Here is a 10,027-nt window from a genome sequence, read left to right on the forward strand (position 1 = left end):
GTGGTGGGGATGAGGGTGGAGCTATGCCCGAAAGTGGCGGTCTTCGGGGTATCAGACCAGCCAGATATATTCCTGGGGAGGAGGGCGGGCGCCCTTGCCTTTGCCTCCCTGATCGCCCGCCGTAGAATCCTGTTCGGCTGGCGGTCAGCAGCACCACCCAAAGCTGCAGACTGGCTGTCCGACCTCTCGGAATCTCTCCAAATGGAGAAAATCAAATTGGCCATCCGAGGGTCAGACAACGGCTTCCACAGAACGTGGGAGCCATTCACCCAATTGTTCCGGGACCTGTTTGTGGCCAACGAACAAGCAGAAGAATAGCCAGCTAGCCAAGAATCAGGAGAAAGTAACCGAGGCGGTGGAGGGAGGGATGTGAGGGGGCGGGGGAAAGGACAGCTTAACCTAAGAGAAAAGAAAGGCAAATGTGGGGGTGGGGGGGGGGGGGGGAGAGAGGGAGGAGACGGGTAACAATAGAGGGGAACCAGGGAGGTGGGGGGGGGAGGCAAGGGAATGACAGCTGGAAGGAGGGCACAGGAAACAACAAATTTGGCATCTCCAGGAGCAGAGAACAAGGAAAATCCGGGCGAAAGACGGGACGAACGGCTGAAGTGGAGGTGAACGCGAGACGACAACGGCAGCGAAAACCGTCCGGGAGAAGCAAGCGACAACGCCAACACCAGATTCATTTGTGTATTGCCCTCTGTAATTGTTCTGTAATTGTTTCTCCGGCATCCAAATGTATATGTACCCCCCCCCCCCCCCGTTTCCGCCCCCTCCCCACAAACAGATGCCTACTTATGTGTTAAAAATAATATTGCCAATTGTATAGAGATGCTGTTGTTGAGCGAGCGCATAATGCTCTACCAGTTATTGTAATTTTTTTTTTAATGCGTGTTCCCTTCTCTTCTATATATATTTTTTATTCGTGTACATAACGGTAAATATGCTTTGTTCAAAAACCCAATAAAAAATATTTTTTTTAAATCTTCTACACTTCCTGGGTCTGTATCCCTCTATTCCCATCCTATTCGTGTATTTGTCAAGGTGACCCTTAAACGTCACTATCATCCCAGCTTCCACCACCTCCTCCGGCAGCGAGTTCCAGGCACCCACTACCCTCTGTGTAAAAAACATGCCTCGTACATCTCCTCTAAACCTTGCCCCTCGCACTTTAAACCTATGCCCCAAGTAATTGACCCCTCTGCCCTGGGGAAAAGCCTCTGACTATCTACTCTGTCTATGCCCCTCATAATTTTGTAGACCTCTATCAGGTCGCCCCTCAACCTCTGTCGTTCTAGTGAGAACAAACTGAGTTTATTCAACCGCTCCTCATAGCTAATGCCCTCCATACCAGGCAACATTCTGGTAAATCCCTTCTGCACCCTCTCTGAAGCTTCCACATTTTCCTATTTCCATTCTCCATGTCCCTCCTCCTATTATAATTTTTAAATGAGTTTCTGTCCTCATAATATCCGGGTCCCTTCCATATTCTCGTAACCTGTTCGTAGCCGTACAATCTCGCCACCCTCTCAGTAGTGTATCTTCCATAGTCTGCTTTATCGCTGACTTACCCATTTGTGACATGAGAGCCATAGGAATTGAATGTTTCCCCAGGAACTTCTTGAAGGCCTCTATCATCTGATCAAATAAAGTATCATTATCCGCAAACTTAACTCCTGTCAAAACCAGGAGTCTATCCATATTGGACACTCTAGCACAGTCTAGTAACTTAAATGCCAACACAGGTTGTGGAAATTCCAGGCAGTGTTTGTGCAGCCTTCTGTATAGTCTGCTGAAGTCCTCAATAGAAATGTTTTCCGGAATCTATCGAATTCTGACCAGGCTTCATACGCACTTAACAAGTCATCCTTTTGATAAATCTTATCCATAAGCTGCAATCGAGTCTCCAGACCTTCTTCTGAGTCTAATCGTTTCAATTGCAGCTCAGAAAATCCTTCGCTTCGGATTTTACACCCAAAAGGTAGAGAAAGAGCCAATGCCATACCTTGTTTCCACTTTCCCAAGGCAGACCTTAGTCCACATAACAACTGCACTTCTCCATTGGTCGTACGATCCCCTTTCAGAAAATAATGGTGGATAGTCATAACCGGCTATCTTTATCCTAGGTTCAGCCATATTTTATTTTTCCTTCTCACTCACTCACTCGGTTGAAAAAACATTGTTATATTTTTTCCTGGAAAAGTATCTTTCAACCCTTTACATTTACACAGCAACCATCCTCTGCTACCACTGTTAGCCTCAGGACTGCTGTTGAGTAAAGAGTCAAGAGATCTGCTCCATTTCCCAAACACTTTAATTTTCTTTGAACACACTCAGCACCAAACTGTACATCACATCACCTGCTCCAAAGACCACCTGTAGCCTCTTTACATATCAGTGCCAATTATTGGATCAATGAGACATCCAATTGGAATGTTTCTTAACCCATCCCTTAACAGACTGGACTGATTCCAGGGATGTCATATGAGGAGAGATTGACTAGGTTGGGATTGTTCTCGCTGGAGTTCAGAAGAATGAGGGCGGGGGGGGGGGGGATCTCATAGAGACTTATAAAATTCTAACAGGACTAGACAGGGTAGATGCAGGGAAGATGTTACCAATGATGAGTGTGTCCAGAACCAGGGGTCACAGCCTGAGGATTCAGGGTAAACCGTTTCAGACAGAGATGAGACATTTCTTCACCCAGAGAGTGGTGAGCCTGTGGAATTCATTACCACAGGAAGTAGTTGATGCTAAAACTTTGAATATATCCAAGAGGCGGCTGGATATAGCACTTGGGGAGAATGGGATCAAAGGCGATGGGGAGAAAGCAGGATTAGGCTAGTGAGTTGGATGATCAGCCATGATCATGATGAATGGCGGAGCAGGCTCGAAGGGCCAAAAGGCATCCTCCTGCTCCGATCTTCTATGTATCTATGTAGGGTATTAGATGGTTATTTGAATAGAAATAATGTGCAGGGATGCGGGGAAAAAGCAGAGGAACGAAACTGAGTCATGATGCTCATTTGGAGAGCTGGTGGGCCGAATGCCCTCCAGGACCGTAACAAAACTTTGAATGTAGAACAAAGAACAAAGAAAAGTACAGCACAGGAACAGGCCCTTCAGCCCTCCATGCCCGTGCCGACCATGCTGCCCGTCCAAACTAAAATCTTCTACACTTCCTGGGTCCGTATCCCTCTATTCCCATCCTATTCATGTATTTGTCAAGATGCCCCTTGAAAGTCACTATCGTCCCTGCTTCCACCACCTCCTCCGGCAGCGAGTTCCAGGCACCCACTGCCCTGTTCAAAGCAGAAATGTATAGATTTCCAGATATTAAAGCTATCAAGGAGATAGTGCAGGGAAAATGACGTTGAGGTGGAAAATCGAGTTGAATGGTGGAACAGGCTTGAGGGATTAAATGGCTGACTGCTCCTGTTTCCTACGTTCCTGTGGCTCTCAGGGTGGTGATAGTTCAGCAAGATCCTGCTGGATCTCATTCCACTCTCTGTCCTGGCCTGTTTTTGCAGGATCAGCTCAAACAAAGTAGCAGGAAAAATTTTGAAATAGTTGGCGAAACATGGCTGAGATCATCCCCCATACTCTGAATGGCAACAAATAAACTGTAAATGAGCAGAATTGTCAAATATCTCCAATCTCTTGATGAATCCAAACTGGAATATTGTAACAGACTTTGCGTGTATTCGTGTTCCTCCTTTGTCATTCCTGATGGAATACGGTCCCTCTGTCGTGCCTCAGAGGGCTCTGTCCATGTGACCAGTCCCGAGACCCAAAACCAGCCGCCCAAGGATCCAATGCTCGCTCCCAGGGCTTCGCTGCTCTTTCACCGGTGGTTAATTCAGACCCTTGGAGTTACTGACTTTAGAATTCCAGCTCAATAATTTCAATCTGTGCCTAGGAGCCGTGTGAGTTGCATTTCCTCTCTCCCTTGGCAGGTAATTACAAAGCTGGCAGGAATGGACGAGGAGGATTTGGCCTTTGCTACAAAAGATGACCAGCAGCAGCTTCTGCAGAAGGTTCTAGCAGCTTCGGACCTGGATGCGGAGGAGGAGGTTGTGCTCGGGGAATTTGGGTCAAAGTCAGGGCAGGTAAGAAGTTGCAGTGTGATTGTTAAACTGCAGAATGGGTGCGGGGGCTGAGAGGAGGAGGTGGGAATCTGCTGCAACCGTGTTTGTTGGAGGTTAGTGTGTAATCCAGATGATGACCTTCAGAGTGGACCCGAGTGTGGATATGCTGAGAGGGCAGTGAATTTAAATGAAGCGTGACAGAAATCTTCGACAGCCAAATCCTGATTCACTCGGCCAGCATGCGTTGAAACTCGGGGCGGAACAGATTTGGAGAAAATTCGGATAGTGCAGCACTCCCTCAGTACTGACCCTCTGATAGTGCAGCACTCCCTCAGTACTGACCCTCTAACCGTGCAGCACTCCCTCAGTACTGACCCTCTGACAGTGCAGCACTCCCTCAGTACTGACCCTCTGACAGTGCAGCACTCCCTCAGTACTGACCCTCTGACAATGCAGCGCTCCCTCAGTACTGACCCTCTGACAGTGCGCACTCCCTCAGTACTGACCCTCTGACAGTGCGGCACTCCCTCAGTACTGACCCTCTGACAATGCAGCGCTCCCTCAGTACTGACCCTCTGACAGTGAGCACTCCCTCAGTACTGACCCTCTGACAGTGCAGCACTCCTCAATACTGACCCTCTGACCGTGCAGCACTCCCTCAGTACTGACCCTCTGACAGTGCAGCGCTCCCTCAATACTGACCCTCTGACCGTGCAGCGCTCCCTCAGTACTGACCCTCTGACAGCGCAGTACTGACTCTCTGACAGCGCAGCACTCCCTCAGTACTGACCCTCTGACAGTGCAGCACTCCCTCAGTGCTGACCCTCTGACAGTGCGGCACTCACTCAGTACTGACCCTCTGACAGTGCAGCACTCCCTCAGTACTGAAACTCTGACAGTGCAGCACTCCCTCAGTACTGACCCTCTGACAGTGCGGCACTCCCTCAGTACTGACTCTCTGACAGCGCAGCACTCCCTCAGTACTGACCCTCTGACAGTGCAGCACTCCCTCAGTACTGTCCCTCTGACAGTGCAGCACTCCCTCAGTACTGACCCTCTGACAGTGCAGCACTCCCTCAGTACTGACCCTCTGACAGTGCAGCACTCCCTCAGTACTGACGCTCTGACAGTGCAGCACTCCCTCAGTACTGACCCTCTGACAGTGCAGCACTCCCTCAGTACTGACCCTCTGACAGTGCAGCACTCCCTCAGTACTGACCCTCTGACAGTGCAGCACTACGTCAGTACTGACCCTCTGACAGTGCAGCACTCCCTCAGTACTGACCCTCTGACAGTGCAGCACTCCCTCAGTACTGACCCTCTGACAGTGCAGCACTCCCTCAGTACTGACCCTCTGACAGTGCAGCACTCCCTCAGTACTGACCCTCTGACAGTGCAGCACTCCCTCAGTACTGTCCCTCTGACAGTGCAGCACTCCCTCAGTACTGACCCTCTGACAGTGCAGCACTCCCTCAGTACTGACCCTCTGACAGTGCAGCACACCCTCAGTACTGACCCTCTGACAGTGCAGCACTCCCTCAGTACTGACCCTCTGACAGTGCAGCACTCCCTCAGTACTGACCCTCTGACAGTGCGGCACTCCCTCAGTACTGACCCTCTGACAGTGCAGCACTCCCTCAGTACTGACCCTCTGACAGTGCGGCACTCCCTCAGTACTGACCCTCTAACAGTGCAGCACTCCCTCAGTACTGACCCTCTGACAGTGCAGCACTCCCTCAGTACTGACCCTCTAACAGTGCAGCACTCCCTCAGTACAGACCCTCTGACAGTGCAGCACTCCCTCAGTACTGACCCTCTGACAGTGCTGCACTCCCTCAGTACTGACCCTCTGACAGTGCAGCACTCCCTCAGTACTGACCCTCTGACAGTGCAGCACTCCCTCAGTACTGACCCTCTGACAGTGCAGAACTCCCTCAGTACTGACCCTCTGACAGTGCAGCACTACGTCAGTACTGACCCTCTGACAGTGCAGCACTCCTTCAGTACTGACCCTCTGACAGTGCAGCACTCCCTCAGTACTGACCCTCTGACAGTGCAGCACTCCCTCAGTACTGACCCTCTGACAGTGCAGCACTCCCTCAGTACTGTCCCTCTGACAGTGCAGCACTCCCTCAGTACTGACCCTCTGACAGTGCAGCACTCCCTCAGTACTGACCCCCTGACAGTGCAGCACTCCCTCAGTACTGACCCTCTGACAGTGCAGCACTCCCTCAGTACTGACCCTCTGACAGTGCAGCACTCCCTCAGTACTGACCCTCTGACAGTGCAGCACTCCCTCAGTACTGTCCCTCTGACAGTGCAGCACTCCCTCAGTACTGACCCTCTGACAGTGCAGCACTCCCTCAGTACTGACCCCCTGACAGTGCAGCACTCCCTCAGTACTGACCCTCTGACAGTGCAGCATTCCCTCTGTACTGACCCTCTGACAGTGCAGCACTCCCTCAGCACTGACCCTCTGACAGTGCAGCACTCCCTCAGTACTGACCCTCTGACAGTGCAGCACTCCCTCAGTACTGACCCTCTGACAGTGCAGCACTCCCTCAGCACTGACCCTCTGACAGTGCAGCACTCCCTCAGTACTGACCCTCTGACAGTGCAGCACTCCCTCAGTACTGACCCTCTGACAGTGCGGCACTCCCTCAGTACTGACCCTCTGACAGTGCAACACTCACTCAGTACTGACCCTCGGACAGTGCAGCACTCCCTCAGTACTGACCCTCGGACAGTGCAGCACTCCCTCAGTACTGACCCTCTGACAGTGCAGCACTCCCTCAGTACTGACCCTCTGACAGTGCGGCTCTCCCTCAGTACTGACCCTCTGACAGTGCAGCACTCCCTCAGCACTGACCCTCTGACAGTGCAGCACTCCCTCAGTACTGACCCTCTGACAGTGCAGCACTCCCTCAGTACTGACCCTCTGACAGTGCGGCACTCCCTCAGTACTGACCCTCTGACAGTGCAACACTCACTCAGTACTGACCCTCGGACAGTGCAGCACTCCCTCAGTACTGACCCTCGGACAGTGAGACACTCCCTCAGTACTGACCCTCTGACAGTGCGACACTCCCTCAGTACTGACCCTCTGACAGTGCGGCTCTCCCTCAGTACTGACCCTCTGACAGTGCAACACTCACTCAGTACTGACCCTCGGTCAGTGCAGCACTCCCTCAGTACTGACCCTCTGACAGTGCAGCACTCCCTCAGTGCTGACCCTCTCACAGTGCAGCACTCCCTCAGTACTGACCCTCTGACAGTGCAGCACTCCCTCAGTACTGACCCTCGGACAGTGCAGCACTCCCTCAGTACTGACCCTCTGACAGTGCAGCACTCCCTCAGTACTGACCCTCTGACAGTGCGACACTCCCTCAGTACTGACCCTCTGACAGTGCGACACTCCCTCAGTACTGACCCTCTGACAGTGCAGCACTACGTCAGTCCTATACTGCAACTGTCGGTCTGAATTCTGTGCTCTGGCCTGTGGAGCAGGATTTAAATCCACAACTTTCTGGTGTGTGTGAAACTGTGAGAAATACATTATAATGGACGTGGGATCAAAGGAGCTGCGTTTGATCCTTTCTCATTCGCTGTGTTTTCCGGTCTGACTCCCTGTTTTTAAATTCCTTTTCTTCAGGTTTCACGCCGTTTTGGAACGATGAGTTCAATGTCGGGGGCCGATGACACCGTTTACTTGGAGTATCATCGGAGCAAGAGCTTTGGCAAAAACATCCACCCTCTGTTCAAACGCTTCAGGAAATGAGTGGGTGACAACTGTGGGCACTGCAGGGTAATGGAAGACGCTGTATAACCTGGGTTTCCACTGGCAGCAACAAGACTGCCAGTGTTTCAAATCTACAAGCCAAATATGCGGAGCGTTTTTTTGGGGGGGGCTTATTTATTACGACGGATCTGAGTTGCATTGTTGTTGAAATAATTAAATATTCCTTTTTCTAAATGTCGGTTTTCTTTCTTGCCCCCTGTCTCCTGTTCCCTTCCGGAGAAGTTAGCCTCGTGGCTGATTCATCTTGGGAGCCGGGATCTCCCAGCTCACCGGGATCTAGTTGTTGCTGTGCTTGCATTGGGCAGCAGCCGAGGTCGTGCAGATTGAGTTTCCCGTTGATGCAGAGACAGAAAACGTAGATCGGGCGAAACCGTTCTCACTCGAAAAAGGGTCGATAAGGAGAGGGCTCCGATTTAAAGCAAATGTGATGTGAGGAAAAAGAATATTTCACACCGACTGTTTTGCTTCTGGGATGCACGGCCTGGAGGTGAGGTGGAGGCAGCTTCAATCGAGGCAGTCAAGTTTCACTTTGGAAGCAAAAACAGGAAGGCAGATTACTACCTGAATGGTTGTAAATTGGGAGAGGGGAGTGTGCAGCGGGACCTGGGTGTCCTTGTGCACCAGTCGCTGAAGGTAAGCATGCAGGTGCAGCAGGCGGTAAAGAAGGCTAATGGTATGTTGGCCTTCATTGCGAAAGGTTTCGAGTACAGGAGCAGGGATGTGTTGCTGCAATTGGACAGGGCCTTGGTGAGACCACACCTGGAGTATTGTGGGCAGTTTTGGTCTTCTCGGAGGAAGGATGTTCTTGCTCTTGAGGGAGTGCAGCAAAGGTTTACCATGTTAGCCTGAGGCTGCTGTTGAGTAAAGAGTCAAGAGATCTGCTCCATTTCCCAAACACCTTTAGTTTTCTTTGAACACACTCAGCACCAAACTCTATCATCACATCATAGAATCATAGAATCATAGAAGTTTACAGCATGGAAACAGGCCCTTCGGCCCAACCAGTCCATGCCGCCCAGTTTTTACCATTAAGCTAGTCCCAGTTGCCCGCACTTGGCCCATAACCCTCTATACCCATCTTACCCATGTAACTATTTAAATGCTTTTTAAAAGACACAATTGTACCCGCCTCTACTTCTACCTCTGGCAGCCCATTCCAGACACTCACTACCCTCTAAGTGAAGAAATTGCCCCTCTGGGCCCTTCTGAATCTCTCCCCTCTCACCTTAAACCTATTCTCACCTGCTCCAAAGGCCAGAGGCCAAAATACCTCTTTACATATCAGTGCAAATTATTGGAGCAATGAGACATCTAATTGGAATGTTTCTTAACCAATTCCTTAATAGTCTCCCCTTTGGAGAAAAAAAATAATTTGGTGAAAACAAAATTGCAAGAAACTCAAAAACACGCAATTTCCCCCCTCTTTTTTTCATTTTTTTGGAAGGAAAAATAACCCAAAACAGTCACAGAAACAGGCGGCCTTCATTAACAATATCCAACAGTTTCTGTGAACTAGCCCCTCTTTTCGTAAAACAGTCGGACAATTGATAGCTCCTGTCGACCCATTTAATTTTTGATATCTCCCCTCTGTCCAACATCTGCTTCAAACTTGCAATGTCTTTCCTGAACCTTTTTTCATTGACACTTTTTGTAGAGTACACATTTTCCCACAGGGATTTATTGTCAATGTGACATTCAATAGGTATATTACCCAAATCCCCAAATTTCTGTCAATATCAGAGATATATAAAAGGCCATATCCACCGCCTCTACAAGGCTTAAAGTCTCAGCAGCCAAAGTGCTTTTCTTTTTTGTTTTGTTTTTTATAAATTTAGTGTACCCAATTCATTTTTTTCAATTAAGGGGCAATTTAGCGTGGCCAATCCACCTAGCTGCACATCTTTGGGTTGTGGGGGCGAAACCCACGCAAACATGGGGAGAATATGCAAACTCTACACGGTCAGTGACCCAGAGCCGGAATCGAACCTGGAACCTCGGCGCCATGAGGCTGCAGGGCTAACCCACTGCGCCACCGTGCTACCCCGCCAAAGTGCTTTTGACCACTCTCCTTATTTTCTTTGTTTCCCACAGGAGTGCAACATTTGAAAATTAAATGGAATGAAAATCGCTTATTGTCACAAGT

General features: G+C 50.1%; 1 long non-coding RNA gene across 1 annotated transcript; it reads left to right on the top strand.

Moving 5' to 3' along the window:
- Positions 1 to 3,804: 3,804 nt before the first annotated feature.
- On the top strand, positions 3,805 to 8,058 carry LOC140407751 (uncharacterized). The gene is made up of 2 exons (XR_011939778.1): positions 3,805 to 4,106; positions 7,738 to 8,058. It is a non-coding gene; the product is annotated as an uncharacterized lncRNA (long non-coding RNA).
- Positions 8,059 to 10,027: the final 1,969 nt, after the last annotated feature.

The sequence above is a fragment of the Scyliorhinus torazame genome, chromosome 2 (genome assembly GCF_047496885.1).
Source record: "Scyliorhinus torazame isolate Kashiwa2021f chromosome 2, sScyTor2.1, whole genome shotgun sequence".
NCBI lineage: Eukaryota > Metazoa > Chordata > Chondrichthyes > Carcharhiniformes > Scyliorhinidae > Scyliorhinus > Scyliorhinus torazame.